Consider the following 17,615-nt stretch of genomic DNA (forward strand, 5'->3'; position numbering starts at 1 on the left):
TGGTTCCAATAGCCACGTCTCCTGGAAGAGGCAGAAGTGAAATTGATTAATAGAACCCTGCCAATCTGGATTCATCTTTTTGTCTTTTAGGCCTGCAATGTTCCAGGACATCGAGGACACATGGTCGGGCAGAGTTTCTCTAAGAACGCTGGGGATAGGCTGTTTCCAATTGCTGTGCTTGGTGACTCTCTCCCCACACCCCCTGAATTAATTGGTTTTCTTCAAATTTATAGTTCAAATTAGCTTTTCCAGTTAAGCTAGGAGAAATAGAGTTAGAGGGAGGATTAATAGTTCATTGGTCTCCCAATACCAAGGATTTTACACCATTTGTACACTCATCAGCACAAAGTCAATCATTGTCCTCCAGATTGGATAATGCTGAGAACCTGTTGCAACGGGGTCTATATCTAGATTGCCTCCCAACCTCACCATTCCCATAGCTGGGGAGTGTAACATACCCAGGGCCGGCAAGGCAACAAATGTTTGTAGTAGGACCCTAATGGGACCAAACTGATATCTTCAGACCATTGAGAATAAGACAAAGTTGAAAAAAATCAGTTGTTGAGCTAACTCACGGTTTATGACAATTAATAACCATGCAGCCCCGCTTTAAAGATTTCATCTGGGTGGCGGACCAGCCAGTTCTTCTAACAAATAATATGTAATCAGACTCTGCAGCATGAAAAACCAAGTTCTGAGATAGCCAGTGACACACCTTGTTCTTTAGTTGAACCGTAGGTTCCTCCACACAAGATGGCAAGCAGGGAACATAAGAAGGAATAGCAACATACGGGCAGCACTCCAGGGGGAGATTTAAACCAGTAAAGCTTTTCTTCCTTACATGGTGTTTAGGGCTTCCTGACTAATATGGACAGGGATGTTGCAAGAAGCTACGGTGACTCCTAAGGTCAACGGAGGATTTCCTATAGTCCTGATGGATGACACCAGCTGCATTTTCGAAGACACCTAATGGTGCTCGCAAGGACTTGGAAAGTAACCTTTCTCCCCCTCCCACTGCACCTATAGATGGTTGACCAACATGATACCCATCACCAGGGCTTGAAGTAGCAGTACAATCATTTAGTGCCACAAAAGTACACAAGGTGGCCAAATCGGCTACCCTTGCTTCATTCGCCTCTAGCTTCTTCTTTAGCGGAGTCAGTAAAGCTTCAACAGCCTCCGCGACTTGCAGCAGAAGATCAGACATGGCAGCTTTCATAAGTTTGTTAACTTCCAGCTTAATAGTAATAATTCCATCTTGGGGCTCAGTTTCACTGTCAATATCAAGGCCTCCTTCATGCTTTGATTGCTAAACTGTTGCTTTTTTTTTGCATGAGGTTTGTCTATTGTATCAGAGGAAGAGGAAAATTGCTAAGTTGAATTAGAACTCTGAGCCTGGTCGACTAACTGATCCTTCAGTTCCAGGCGGTCTGAGTCGAAGTCCCCCCTTCATGCTCCCATCAGCTCTGATCCGCCCAAGGACTGCTCAGAGGGTGCAAGGCTAGTTTGGCACTCACACAAGTAAAAGGACAAACGTCGCTCAGCTAAATCAATTTCCTTAGCAACTACCCCAACTGCCCTTGCTAGGAAAGAGTCCAGGGTGGTGCTAAGGGAACCCTGAGCACTGTCCTTTAGCTCCAGCTTCTTCCTTTCGACCATAGCAGGGTAATACAAATCAGTCCGCTAGATATGTCTAACAAATAAACTATAAATGAAATTTAAAAAATGGCAACATAGAGTACCTTCTTATCCTATAGAGCGGGAGCCAAGAAAGTGGGCCCAGCCTCTTACGGGGGATGACAGGCCCGGTATTCGTCCAGTCTTTGCCCAGGCACGGGTCCCACGCACATCCCGCGTAGCGGGGCCAAGTAAACAGCTTCATGTGCCTCCGGGCACGAGTGAAGTTGCTGCCGGCCCCCCTGGCCACACAGTATTGCTGGGATTCATAGCCCCGGGCACCCACAGCCAAAACTTTACACCCCGCGCTTTGGGGCCAAGTAAACAACTTTATGCACCACCAGACGCGAGTGAAGTTGCTGGTGGTCTTCCTGCTGCGCTATGTTGCTGGGGTTCGTAGTCCCAGGCACCCCAGCCAAGGCTCATCATTAAAGTGTTAATCTGGGCCTAAAGCCAAAAGAGGTCAGTGTTCAACACCTTTCTCTGAGCACGTGAGGAAAACCATGGAGGATTTGTCTAGCCTGCACAGTCATAGAATCAGTGCTTAATTTGTATAAGAAAATATATAAGTGAAAGGACCAAAAGTTTTTATTGGCAGCCTGCACCCATATGCTGAGGTTGGTTAATGAAAAGGCTGCCTAGTTTTTATTCCACCTCATGTCTCTTGCTTACACAACCCTACACTTCTTTTCTCTTATTGTTGCAGGTTCTCTTTCATTTCTCCTTTCGCCCTTAGTCACTGTTTTCCTACATTTCTCTCCCTTCCTCTTTCTCCCTTCTCTGCGTTTCTGTCTCTGGCTCTGGGTCAAAATCTTAGGAGGAAAATTGTGTCTAGATCCTCAAAAACGAATGTTGGTGACAACCACCAGCTACCACCAGCAAAAAATTAAGCACTATATAGAGCCCAGCATACATGGAAGTACTTTATGCTGCACCGTCTTTCGGACCTTTAGGTCTCCTCTGTTGACTACCAGGTTCTGGGGAAAGGCATAACACACATGATATTGTTTTCTTCTGTTTGGGTGATGAATTAAAATGTTGAGAGCTGAACAATAATGTCTCAGGGTGGGCTGCATAATAAAGGCTTGTGCATGTGGCTATGCATAGTGTTATTCAAAATGGGTGAACAACTTCTGTGTGTGTGGTTCATTTTATTTAGGATGGTTCTGCACTCTAGTTACAGAAGTAGAATCAGATTACTAGATAGTGGTGGTTCGAAATAGAGGCTAATTGGGAGCTAGGTGATGTGCGCAGTGCCAGGATGATGACCGTGCAGTACTCTCTGATGGAGTGCAGCAATTGGCTTGTGGTTGTGCAAAGTAGTATCTATTAGTTGCACTGTTTGTGTACTATGATGGTCTATACTGATGCTATGGATGTCTTGTTATAGAAACAGAGAAGCATCAAATCATTCCCTAAGGCCCATATTTATACATTTTGACGCAAAACTGCGTTTGCACAGTTTTGCTTCAAAAAGTACAGAGTCGGCTTGCGCCATTCCAGGATGCCAGCCGGGTGCCATATTAATGGAATGGCAAAATCCGGCACAAAGGGGTGGGCTAGCATAAAAAAAATGATGTTAGTCAGGTTGGGGTGGCGGTATGGGAGAATGGTGTTTTGCACCAAAAAATTACGTTAGGCTGGTTAGAGTCAAAAAGATGACTCCAACAAGCTTAGCATCATTTCCTGACACAAAACCATCCATACCACATGGCTCCTGTCTGATAAAAGACAGGAGTCATGCCCACCGCCCCAATGGCCAGCACAGGGGACAAGGGTCCCCTAGACATGACCATTGCACCCAGTGCAGTGTAGGGGGGCCCAGTTCAGGGCCCCCAGTGGCAGTTTATTTTTACTTTTTAAATACTTACCTTCTACTTACCTGGGATGGGGTACCTCATTCTGTGCTGTTCCTCATGTGTGGATGGGGATGTTCCTGGGGCTTGGGGAGGGCACCTAGGAGCTCTTTTCATGGTGTTTGACCATGGAAATGGGCCACAGGTCCCTTAACGCCTGCCCAATCCCAGGCGTTAAATAATGGCGCTAAGCAGGCTTAGCGCCATTATTTAGGCCCGCCTCCCTCCTTTGCACCATTTTTGCACGGGAGGATAAATAAGGCTCTAGGCTAGGGCCTTAGAGTAATTTTTTGGATAGGAATTGACACAAGGTGGTTTCACCCATCCCAAAAATGACAATAATTCCAGTATTTTGGCACTAGACTAGTCTAGAGTCAAAATATAAATATGGAGTTAAGTTTGCGCTGAATTAGTTAAAAAAAAATTACGCTAATTCGGCGCAAGCAGAGTATAAATCGGGGCCTAAATGTCAGATGGTCGGCAGTGAACCTGATATCTTTATGCAGTGAGTTGCATGGGCTGGATAGGTCACTGAAAAGACCCCCACGGCCGCAATATGCAGTCTTTTGAACCTTGGGTGTACCTGGGTCTTGAAGGTTTCATATGATAATGGGTATTTTACTGACTGTGGGCACCACATTGGAAGGAGGTAGGGTTTAAAATACTGCCCGACCACAAACATATAGTGCTAGCTGAAGTAGGGGACACTCTCTCACACAACTGGCTGTGTTTCCGACCAGCACAATTTCTACAGCTGCAGGCAAGAAACAATATTATAAAGGCAAACCCCTCACCGCCTTTCCATCTCTGACAATCCCCATTTTCTTTTCTTTCCTTCTGCCCTGTTACCATTTATATCTTCACTCCCTGCATCGTTCTAGTAGGTTCAAACTTTTCGATCTCCCTCCCCTTCCTGTCCTTACCCCGGAGCTTCCCCTCCCTTTGCTCCATGCTTCTGGCCCTCTCTCAGGGCGCCCTGCACGGCCGTCAACGTCAAGGGCTCGGGCCCCAAACCTCTAACAATACAAGCCAGTATCTTGTTTTTCAGTACCCTTTCTACCCCCCACTTATCCCTGCTCCTCTTTATGCACGTTTCCCACTAAATTATGCTATCGTCGCTGCTCTCTTCCCTCAGCCATCCACTCACCCCCCCACCCCCTCACGCTTTCTTCCCTCCCTCTGTTGCTGTGTCTCTCTCCCACTTCTTCCGCGTCTTGGCATGCTCCTCTCTCCGTGTTATGCTTACACCTGCATTTATTACATTTCTACCTACTTACTGAAACAGCGAGAAAAGTTACAAATGGGAGAGCCATTACATTGATTTCATAAAAATAAATTATTCACGCTATTAGGGCCTCGCTACATTCCTCCTCAATTCTCTCCGCTCTGACCTGTAAAATCACCACTAGTAAGTATTCTCACGTAGAGAGGGCTAATGTGCTGGGATTTACCGAGCGTGCGGTCCCACCCACCACGAGCTTGCGTGCTCAGCGTCTGGAGGCCGCAGAACCTTCTAGACGAGGATGGCTCGTGCCAGGTAGAATGCACAGTAGATCACCTGTGCCATGGAGCCAATTGAGATAGAGTACTCAGAGCGAAGCCAAGTGGACCCAACCATCCCCGGCATGCACTCCCAGCGCCTTCAGCCCCCAGCACCTTCTAGACTAGGACTTCTTGTGTCGTTGTGTAGATTGTACAATCGGTCTGGATCTTAGTTATGCCCCTGAACATGTAGAGACTAACTGGAAACTGGGTTCTCCTTACTTGAATGCGGCCACCTCTGAAATGCTGAGAGGGATGGGCAGACTGAATCACCCAAGTCATTCAGCCCACACTCATTTCGCTGTAGGGAAGTCTCTCTCTGGCCTGTTGCCTTTGTTCCACCTAGCACACTGTTGGTGCAGATAAAAATTACTATTCATATCAGGTTTAAAATGCATAAGGTTTAAAATATTCACGCAAAATTACAATAAATTGATGGCTGCATTTGGCAAGTTGCATGCAAGATGAAGCACACCATCATGTTCTGAGGGAGATGCAGGATTTTACTTGGACATATACTAAAAGGCTCCCTCTGGAGCATGGGAGAGAGGATACATTTATAGAAAACATACCAGTTTGTGTATTCAGGATAGATAAAAGGAAAACGATGTATGGCTAGGAACCTTACCTTTATGTTATCAGCCCGTGGACCAAGGAAGGGGGCACATGCCCAAGGGTCGCTGTGTGCCCCCAGCCTAGGAATCACAGGGAGTGGACACATGCTTAGAACCTGTACCACTGAGTGCCCTCAGGTTGCGTTACAGAGAAAGCAAGTTATGCTTAGAGGCTACTGTGTGACTACATGAATTCAACCTGATAACAAAGGGAAGAAGTAGCTGCTGATAGGCTTCAACACAATGTGTCCTCAGGCCAGGTATCTGCTGGTCGGTGCCATACAGCTCACAGGTTTTTGGTGAAATCTAGATGAAATTTATAACCCTTTCTCCAAGAGCTGGTTTATGGTCCAAGCAGTGGGCTCCTTGTATTTCCCAAACCAGCAGAACTTTCTGCAGAGGCCCGTGTAAACAGAAAAGCACTTAGTTAAACAAAATTAAACATCGTACAGCCTTGAATTCACTGGAAACATCCTCCATCTTCACCCAGTAAATGTAATGAGAAGGCTGCGTTTCAGTGAAACAGAATGCAGCTCTCTCTCTTAACTCTGATTGGCTGTTGCCAACCTATCAGTGTGAAGGTAGGTCTCACAAAACTGAAAATGTGTTGGTATGGCTGAGGGATGAGGAATGAGAAGCAGGGGTGATGGAAGAGAAGTAGTGATGAGAAACAGGGATGAGGGGTGAGAAGTGAGGATGATGGATGAGTAGTAGGGATGATGTATGATGAATGAGAAGTAGGGATGATGGAAGGGAAGTAGGGATGATGGATGAATAGTAGGGATGAGAAGGAAGGATGGGGATGAGAAGTAGGGATGATGGATGATGGATAAGAAGTAGGGATGGATGAGAAGTAGGTATGATGTATGATGGATAAGAAGTGATGATGATGAATGGGAAGTAAGAATGATGTAAGATAAATGATAGGTTGGGATGATGGATGAGAAGTAGGGATCATGTATGATGGGTGAGAAGTAGGGATGATGGATGAGAAACAGGGATGAGGAGTGAGGAATGAGGATGTCCTAAAATGGATGCTGTACACACCACTAGAAACTGCATATTGCTCCACCATAAGGCTGTATACAGGGGTGCAGACATACGGTTACATTGTGCAGCAGTGTCCATTAGTTTGGCATCCTGATGAGAGAGCACATGCTTTGAAAGTATACAAAACACTGCTCATGAACCAAGCAAGCAGGCACAGAAAACCCAGAAATATAGGCTTCGGTTGGCATGTAGAGATGGCAAATTCGTGTCTACTAGTGGTGCAAGGATTGTAAGTGATTTGAAAATGTATCCTTTCAGAGGAAATAGTGACATTTTTCCTAAGATAAGTGACACCCGTTTTTATTGTTTTGTTAGCACACATAGAAACGCAGCTGACATTTTATTTATGGAAACATCACATTTGTCAGATGTCTTGGCCTTTTTACATGTACATTCTTGCCCATTGAATAATCGTGTTATTCCCCAATAAAGAGACACATTAACAGAGACCTCTAACATTTTATCTCTCTCTCGCTCGCTCTCTCTCTCTCTCTCATCTCCCTCTCTCTCTCCCTCAGATGACCCTACTTTTTTCCCAGTGCAAAGCTTCCCAGTAGACGTCTGGCCTCTTTCAACTGGTCCCATAACCTTCCAAATTTCATAGGGGTGTCCAATTTCTTGAAATCAGGTACCAATTCATGTATTTGACCTGAGACTCCACAACTAAGGTTCCCCTCCACCAAGTTTATTGTAGTGCCTCTCCAGACCATGATCACTGCCAACTTTGAGAAGATGCATGGATAACGGAGTTGGGGAACCATATCAATAATTTCCTAATTACATCATGTCTACTGGCATATCAAACCCCAGTTCCTTTAGGGGTGTGGGTGTCTTTCTTGTACTCACCCCTTCTTTTGTCTAGTTCATACATGTTTAATTATCTACTCTCACTTTATGACATTTCTGCATTATGGCATGCAACATTGTGGTAGAATACCCGTGGAGTTTACCCAATCTGTCCTTATAGTCTGGAGACTAGGTCTTCACAATAAGATACAATGCTGCAGATGTGACATCTGGAATAGTACACAATGCTGCAGATGTGGCATTCAAAGCAAAATACAATGCTGTGGGATAGACTTGGGTAAAATTAAATTATGTTCGTGAAATTTGCAAAATTCCTAAATTCCGTGTTCACTGAAAATTTCTCAGAGTTTTGCAGTACTATGATTTCAGCATATTATGTGCTTGTGGGAAGCTGTTTCTCACAGAAGAAATCTTGATAACATATCTATTTGACCCCATCTGTGGATCTACCATCAGTTCTTTTTCATTATGTATGCATGAGGCAACAAGCCGCTCTAGATGTATCCAGACTACGTGTCTTATTTAAACTGAAATTTCATGTAATGTTTATCAAATTTAGAGAAGTTTCATGGGAATAATATTTGCAATTTGGCACATTCCTACCTGCAGATGAGGCCTCTGGAACAATACTAAGAACACCAGACAAATTATCATGAGCTTGGTGAACTGTGAAAATGAATTTGTCCTTTTCTAATCCTTATACTGCCAACCATCCAACACAATAGTCCCTGCCCTGGTCATATCTGTATACCCCAGGCTAAAGCCACAAGCTTGTAGCTTTGGTTTTAGTGAGCTTTAATGTCTCATTCCTCTGCACTTTAGTTTCTCTCCGTCTGTGGGATATCAATCAAATGAAAGATCTTTGTATCTTCTGAAAAGAGGCCAACAATACCAAACAACGTATTAGTTGTTACAAAGAAGAACAGAGCTCCAGGAAGCAATCTGTACACCATCATACTTTCACCTCTTTTTCTTCCAAGCGCTCTCTTTTTACCAGATCGCTCTGTCACACATCACTCAGCCAGGTGTGACCTCATCATGAAAATGTCTATCTAATCCCTATGCTTTTGATCTTGCTTGCAAGTCTTGAGTATGGAATGGTTTGAAATGTACTATTGAAGGGTATATCCTCACTATATCACACCTGACATATTGCATGACAAAAATATTACTTCCACTATACCAACTACCACTATATTGGTAAGGTACATAGAAGTAAATTTACAAAAAATAAACATATACCTATCACTATTCGCTCATAATGCATAAAGTACAAGCCAGTTCACACCATAAAGTGTTCTAATTTCAGCTAGGTTTTTTTCTGAATGCATTAGTGCCCCCCACCCACAGTTCAATCTGTAAAATAAATAAATTCATGTGAAAATGCAAGTGGTCAAAGATTTCCTTTTGGTTCTGTGCCTCCTTTCTCTGTAACTCACTTTTGCAGATGCTTTTTCATCTGAGTATTCTCCTTATGTCACTGTTTTCCTATTTTTTCTTCCTTCTTTCTCCAATTTCTTTCTTTGCCTCTCTTGTTCTGGTTTATTAAAGATGATATTAAAAAATAAGCTCCAGTCCCCAAGAAGGCATGGTTGTACAACCATCTGAAACCACTGCCACAAATTACCCAATGCTCCACCTCCTTTCCTTTACTCTAGGGCAGCTCATCCCTTAGGCAGTCACCATTGTTTTGTTTTACAAATTAGTTCAACAAATACCTTTTTCCCTTTTACTTTCACAATTTTTCCAAAAGCTCTAAATCACACGTCTACGTTTACTACTGTTGCTGATATCCCTGAATAGAGATTATAACTTTACTTAATATATCTGATATATTTTGATTGTTGTTTCTTGGGTCTCATGATTGCAGTGTTTAATTTATAAAAAAAAAAAAAATGCCAGGCCCTTGTGAGGAGGCAACTGCAGCTTTCGCCACACATTGTCCCTGCTATCACTGCCAATGACAGTACCAACACTACTATTATCACACTCCTACAAGTGTGTGACAATTCAGACTATTCCAGATCTCACAACACTATAAGAATGACATAGGTGGCAGGTATTAGTCATTTCATTTTTAATATGTATTAAATTAATAAACAGCAGTTTCTGTGCACACCTCTAAATTAGACAAAAGTGCCGCATTGTGGAAGATTGTCATACAAGGCAGTGTTTACAATTAAGTGCCAGTGCTGAGCACCAGAAACAGCTGGCTCAAATTAAGCACTGCAGGATTGCCTTGCCTTACTCTCTCTGCTCTGTTATATGTACTACTCTCTCCATGTGATGATCCCATTAAAAAATGCAAATCATTATCCCCATTCTGGTAGTTTCAGGATACTTTATTGTTTTATGCTTGTCTATGCTTACCTGCCTGTTGGAAAGATATGAAGTTGCCACAAAGACTCCATTTCCATTTCTACCGTCAACTTCACTCACTTAAAAACAACTGCTTTGAAAAAGTTGGTCATTCTGCAAAGTTGTCTAATAAAATATATTCCATTGAAAGATATACGCTTACCCACAAACCCTTATGAGCAGCTATCCAGCCAGTGGGTAATTGCCCCTAGAATTACTTACTGCTGACCACCATCTCAACTTCTTTACTAGAAGCTAATGTTCCAAGGTAATCCTGGAGACACATCATAGAAGTCCTTTAAAACAGCAGTTTAAAATGGATTCATTTGTGTCCTGTTATGAAATAGGGAGCTTTATCCCAGAAAATAAATTCCATTTCGTAATATGTGTCATGTATTGTACTTCCCATATCAACAAAGCACATCATGGTTATTGATCACCTTCTGAAATACCAGCTACTTTGTAGAATAAAAAAAGTACACCAATTGCAAATGAAGCTCTGTTCATTATTTTTATACAAAGAGTAGCTGACAAATGTCACTTGTTTGAATGGATCTTACATGGCTCTGCAAAATATTTTGCACACCGAAACTAAAATGACAAAGACACTAAGGGCATAGCCCTACTGATTAGGGTCGAGCCTGCGTTGCATGCGCATCGCAGCGAGACGCTTTAGTTATTAGAAAAGGGCTCGGATCCCTCTCGACGTCACGTCAGTGTGTTTCATTGGTTCGTGGGCTTGTCTAGTAAAATCTGCTTGCTTTCATTAGTGGAAGGCATGCAAACGTCATGCCTTTTCCAGTGGTTAGCCCTCCTCGAGCGCAGCGACCAAGTACAGAAAACATGCGAGGCTCACTGTTTTCTGTCGGATCGTGGACTACTTTTTCTCTATTTTCCTAGCGCGATTTCGCTTGGCAGAAGTCGAGCGCTTTACACAGTTAATTTCACTTTTTCGGGTTACGTACATAAAAGCACTTTTGCAGATAGATGAAAAGTCGGGTTAGGAGTTTACAACGCGATCAGCTCTAACATGAGCAAACGCAAGACCCGTTGCATTGCAAATGCTTGTTTTTAACTGTTAATGGATACCTGTAGTTTGCACTTTTTGTACCAAGGCTCAGCCTTTAGTACACTACAGTCTATAGTCCATTTCACATTCTAAGCAGGTTTCTAAAACTGTTTTTCCAAGCAATCCATTGGCATTTTTCTGGCCCATCTTCACAATGTCCGTGACAGTGCAAATCTTAGGATCTGTCCTGTGAGCTGAATGAGTACATTAAACATGACCTCATGTTAGGCAATAGGCAACTTTCCATACCTGGGTATATTAATTATATGGCATTGTCACTGTACCAGGTCTAGCAAATTTATAGTGTGACCAGACCTTTTTAGGTCAAGCCTACCAAACAGCACCACTGTCTGCTTGCAAAAGAGTTAATGTGGCCCTACCAATGAAATTAGAGGAGCTTGCAGTCTTCCCATGGCTTACCATTTGTTGACTTTAGTGACACTCTCATTTGCCTGCTTCTTATTTGATGACGTGCCTTATCTATCTTGTGTCTGTTTGCCCACGAAAAATTGTCAATTTAGTTGTTTCCTTCCAATGCTCACTTTTAGGGAGCTACTTATTTCTTTTGTCTTAAGCATTCCACAAATGTGCATGTGTTTCCCAGCTGTTTCCCTAGTGCGCTTCTGTTCCCTTCTGTGCATACAATGTTCTCTCTGTCACATTTGTGCTTCTCCCCACTCCACTCCATGATGCATTCACCCTTGTGTGCTTCTCCCCTGTTGCCTTCTTGTCCATGTGCTTCTCCCCACCAGTTCTACTTTGTTCTCTCTTTTGCCCATTTGCTTTCCTCTGCACTCCACATTGCTCCACTTCTTGCCACTTTAATTTTCTCCAGTTCCCACCTGTGCCCTCCGTGTTACTTCCCTTCATCCACGCCCTCAATGTTGCATCCTACACATGCAACCCCTGTTTCTTCTGCCCCCCCCCCCAGCTTCCTGTGTTGATTCGGTCTCCCTGTGTTGCTTCTACCCACCCACTGTGTTGCTACCAGCCACCTGTTTTACAAAACACTTTTTTTGACAAAGAAGATTTTCTCCAGACAGCGGAAGTGTATTGCCTGCAATCCTGTGGAAGAGGATAGAGAAAGGTCTCCAACATGAGAAGAATCAAATTTTAGTTCACAAGGGCCAAATTTTTGTCAGATTGTGAGGCTTGCCAATACATTTTCCTGGTTAAATTAATTGCATATATATTTATCGCACATGAACATCCTGAACAACTTCTGGCCTAAGACTGCACCCCACGTGTACCCATTTAATCAATATCTTACTGTTATCATGTCTAACAAGATGTTTAAATCACAACCCTAGTGAAATAAATGAAGTGGTTACAACATTTCAACCAACTAGAATTAAAATTATACTGTGTATTGATGCGGGCATTGAGCAGAAATTCAAGTAAGCTCCTGCACTGCAGAGAAGCAAGACTGAGATTAGAAAAACTTTCAAAGCACGTTCACTAATGCAAGCTAGCATTTCTTTTCTTAAGAAGAATTTGAAAGCAAAATTTATTTTGCAATGAAAAGTAAATGTATCTTAATTGGAGGAAGCTATAAGTTATACATGAATTAAAAGTTGCTACTGGTTCCTCTCCAGAATTTTCGGAACATAACCATAATTTCCCAAAATAATATACTAGAGGTCTGTCTATTGCAACTAGGGCTTCGTGTGAACAACAGTGTCCACAGGTGTTAAAAGGCCTTGCTGATGTGCTTCATGTATTGAAAGAAATATGCTCCATTATACTGAAAGGCTGTTTACGGCATGATTCATATTCCACAGCGTGTCTTCTATTAAAGGCACAATGCTACAATTCACCTCTTTCCATTAAACACAATGGTGCAATGCCGGCTTTTTAACAATGGCACGAGGTTGCAGTGCACACTGTGTGCTCATCACTTCACAATATCCAAAGACAACGCTAGTGTTTATGGGGTACTCGTTAGCCATCTTCCAGGCCCGAATCTAGTCGAACAGACAGCATTTCCATAACTACAATTCATGCCATGTATTTGCATACAATGAACATGAGCAAAGTGGTTATTCACATTTACCTGACCCAGAACATCCTTTCAGGGGATTTTGTTTTATTTCCAATGAATAGAATGTCTTAACTTTATTTTACAAGAAGGGCATTGTCACTGTAACTGTGCCTGAGAGTCATTGCTACAAAGCATAAGGTCTCAGTTTTGTCCTCGGACTCCACAGTTGACCAAATTGTGTCATGCTGAGAAAAAGACGTTTGTCCCCTGAGCCTCAGTTACATTATCTGCAAATATTGGGAATACTTGTGAAGGTCTGTAAGCCAGAGTTTAGTGCAGTATAAAAAATTAGACAACATCAAATCTCATGGCTAGGATGTGTTGTAATATATAACTAAGCATACAGATACCTAGAAGACTGCTGGTCCCGTCCCGAGAGAGCAAGGGATACTGGCAGGGACGGTTAGTAGAATTTGCTATGCAGGAATTAGGCCATTGAGACAAAATATATGTATGCATTTAGATGGTATTTCCATAGCACAAACCTAGCCAAAAGGCAGCAGATCACTTTACATGATCAAAGGCATGTTGAAAGTCAGCCAGAAATAGAAGAGAAATTTAAGTTGTGGGTGGTTAATATATCGTGATGTAGTATTCTTTAAAGAGGAGCACCTTCAACTCTTTCCTAAATTGGAGCAGAGTTGAGGTGGTCCTGATGAATATTGGATGTTGTTCCAGATTTGCGGTGTAAAGATGGAAAAGGCCTGTTGTCTGCATTGATGGTGGCTTGGTTGTGGGTGTTCCAGGACCCTCCAGAGATGGTGTGTTTTGGCACTATATGTACTGAGGGAGAAGTTGGTTCTCAGCATGAATTGAGTGATTTGGCATTCAATAGGGGTTGGGGCTTCAAGCCCTCAAGGTTCATGTCATCGAGCCAAGATTGTACTATATCTTGTTTGATGTTCTTGGCAAATAATAGGAATTATGTCTTGTTGGGGTGAACTTCACTGGACATCCAGGTCTGGATGATGTGAAACCAGTGTCTGAAGCACTGGATGTCTGAACCAGTAACTTTCCAAAGAGAGCTGAGTATTATCAGCACATTGGTGACATTTGATGCTGTTAACTTTGAAGAGAGAACCAAATGGCTCCGTGTACAGGTTAAAGATGACAGGAGACAGAATGGTACCCTGAGGAACTCCAACCATAACAGGAATCGTCTGTGAAATGGAGGTGCCCAAAAGATGAATGTTGCTAACCCTGAGGGACCACACACATGATAGGAATCTTTGTGAAATGGAGGTGCCCAAAAGATGAATATTGCTAAAGTACCTCTCTAGTGATGAAGGGCAAGCCATATGAGTACCCCAGGATGGTCCCCCCTGATGAGCAGTGCCCATGTGGTTTATGGTCAATACTAACTTGTCGGTTTATGAGTTTGTTCAGCACTTTGAAGTATGGAGGATGTGCGTTGGAGGTTGTAGAAACCTGTCGGTGAATCTATATGTCTATCATCATCATCAAGTTTATTTTGAAGTCAAACCTCCATAAAACATACAAGCAAATACAGAGTAGCGTAACAAGTGCATTGTGCAATTAACATAAAGTGTAAAATATTCCATAACGTATGTGTACAGATAACATTTTGAAGGAACAAATTAAAATGTAACACAGAGCCCATATGTTTTTCAATCTGTGTCATGCTCATCTACCTCAATTTGAACAACTACGATTTAACCTAAAGGAAATTGTGGAAAACCCTTAGCGGCAGGCCTAGCTGTTTCCTAGAAAACCACTCACAATATAAATACCTGCATAGGGAGAACCTAATGGGGTTAGCATAGTCGAATGAAAATTCTTAAAGTGGGCAAATACTAGCGAATTCCCAAACAAAAGCAAATGGGACAAATCTACTTCCTCCTGGATGCAAGATAGGGTGGACAGAAAAATAGTAAATGTTCAATGTTCTGTACTTCCTAGCAATTACAAAGTGTACAAAGAGTTCTAGAAGATTGTGATGTGGACCAATTGAATAAAAAAGTTTTAAGGTGGAGAATTTCAAACTGAAACCTCATATAGAGAGCCTTTGTTTGAGGTGGTTAAATTTAATTTACAAAAATCTCCAGAGAGGTTAATGTTTTAAATTCCAAGTATTAAGCTGTAAGTCTGCTCCCTGAGACTTGCAATTGTATCTGTCCCGCTACACAGTCCCAGTAGAATTTCTTTACCATGGCGTTGGAGACAGCTGTTAATGATGCTAGATCTGTCCTCCAGATTTTAATCCTAGAATACCTAGCCAAAATTTACATGGTGAAGCCAGGGTAAGGTGTTACAAATATCGGGTTTTAAATTTTCAATAAGGCTTCGATTATAAAGGGTCTGTTCTTCGATTGACCATATTCACACCCAGTATTAGAGAGGTCTCAACATCACCAGGTGCTCAATTCTATGTAACCCAATGTAAAAACCACAAACGATTTGAAGGAGTCCTTTGCAGAAGATTAAAAAGAGATATGATAAAGGCATTTTCCACTGCAGCCAATATAGATATATTTGTATAGGCCCATAACTCAGTCCCATAGGGGGCTGCAGACTGTACTTTGATGTTATAAACCTCCACAGCTGGGGAAACAGATCTAGAAATTGTTGTGTGCAAAGGAGCTTTAAGAGAAAGCCTGTGTTGTAGAATAGATTTACTCTTCTCTATTTGATGTGCACAACATGATTTACTATTGACCTTCATACCCATATAGTCAAATCTTTCCACCTTCTCCAGGGCAGTTTCCCTGTGTGGATGTGTTGTTTAAAGGCCCCTGTATGGGGTTCATAGCCATGCATTTTGTTTTCGAGACATTAATTTCTAGGGCATTATGATCGCAATAGAATTTAAACTTTGGTAAAAGATTTTGCAACCCAATAGGAGTTTTAGAAAGAAGAAGGATAAAACATAGGGAAGGTATAAACAAGTAGTTTAGTTTGGGTGAGTCTTGGATGCAGTCCAAGGCAGTGTTGATATAGAGAGAAGAGAGTGGTGGCATAAACGAACCCCTGCTGACCCCCTTTATGCACAGGAATGCATTTCATATGCTGCCTCTGTTTGCCTCAATGCACATGAGCACGACGGTTCTCATGTAGTCTTATTATAGTGGACAATAGTGGAGCAGGAACACCCATTGGCATAAAGGATTTCTACAATAACTGTGTGGGACAAGGTCAAATGTTGACCGTAAATCAACAAAGCACTGTGCAAATGATCCTCCAAAGTACTACTCTATTTCCATTGAATAAGTGAGAAGCGAAAAATGTGATCAAAAGTACCCATCTTTGCTCTAAATCCAGGCTGAAAAGGGGATAAAATGTTGTCCGCTATCCACTGTTCAAGTTTATTAAGAATGCGGCTGGTGAAGATGTTTTGAAGGTTATCCACTAAGCTTATAGGTCTGCAGTTTCCCAACATTGCTCAATCCCCCTTTTTATAAATAGTAATCATTTTCTACCCCTTTCAATAAGTCAGGGATCTCAGCCCCATCAATGACAGCATTAGAAAGTAAGATTTATAATTAGACAACAATTGAACATCAAGGTGAAAGAGATCTCCAAGTACCTTTTAGGGACCTTGGGCTGCATCTGCCTTCACCATGTCAATAGCAATCCAAGTAACTGCCATAGAGGAGAATAGGCACACCTTGACTGTGGGTGTAATAGGGACAGTAATAGAGCTGGCCCTATTACACCTGTTGGGGTGAACAGCAGGAGTAATCTCATATGCAGGAGCTAGGGAATACAGTGTCTCAAAATGGGAGATTCATAGTCATGGCTGCATGAAATGGTCAGTGGGGACGCTTCCCACGCTACTGCAATGGGCAGTTATATGCCAGAAAGAAGTCATATCATTCGCCCATGAGGCCTGTACAAGATCCACTCAGACAGCCTCATCCCACTCTTTTTTGCTTGCTTTAAGCATGTGCTTGTAATGTGAGCTGTTTTTTCTAATCGAAAAATGGAACACAAGATTTGATTGCTTTTATGAGAAGATATTTCGCTTTGAAGCAGCTAGTATTAAACCACTGGTTACTCTTGATTTTAGCAGATAGTGCTACAGACAGAGTGTGGATGGGCTGTTGAAAAAGTTCTCACAGTTGGCTAAATAATTATTGATGGATCTACCAAATAAGTATTTCATGCCACATTAGGTAGGCATGAGGTGCAAGTGCCAAATAGAAGGAACTGTAAACTTTGATTTGAGCTCCCCGATTAGCTACCACCTTCAGCCACTTGATTGACCTCTGGTTGTTACTAATCAGAGGCTCTACTTGATTTGGCTAACTTTTCCCAGTATAGTCTGAAATAAGGGTATGAGTGTAGCTAAGCTGCAGCACGCTGCCACGTATATCACACCAAAGGTTTTAATGGCCTACAATTGTATATGTGCATGAAGGGTCAGACTGAGACAGATGGCACCACAATCAAAATGACTGCATTAGTAAATCAGATAGCTAAAAAAAAGACGACCACATTTGCAAATTAGGGCATGGAGGAGCTTTGAACTTGTAAAGATGTGCTGTATAAGTGTTGTATTTGTCCTTGCCACAGGAAATGTCTGTGGCAATGTAAAGGAGTTCAATGATAAATCAAGCCCACCAGACCTTAAAACAGGCCTA

At 42.3% G+C, this 17,615-nt stretch overlaps 1 protein-coding gene across 1 annotated transcript in view; it reads left to right on the top strand.

The window, feature by feature from the left end:
- The window catches only part of IGSF21 (immunoglobin superfamily member 21), a 1,171,165-nt gene that overhangs the window by 381,137 nt on the left and 772,413 nt on the right, over positions 1-17,615 (top strand). The window lies entirely within an intron of this gene.

Source organism: Pleurodeles waltl, chromosome 6 (assembly GCF_031143425.1).
Source record: "Pleurodeles waltl isolate 20211129_DDA chromosome 6, aPleWal1.hap1.20221129, whole genome shotgun sequence".
NCBI lineage: Eukaryota > Metazoa > Chordata > Amphibia > Caudata > Salamandridae > Pleurodeles > Pleurodeles waltl.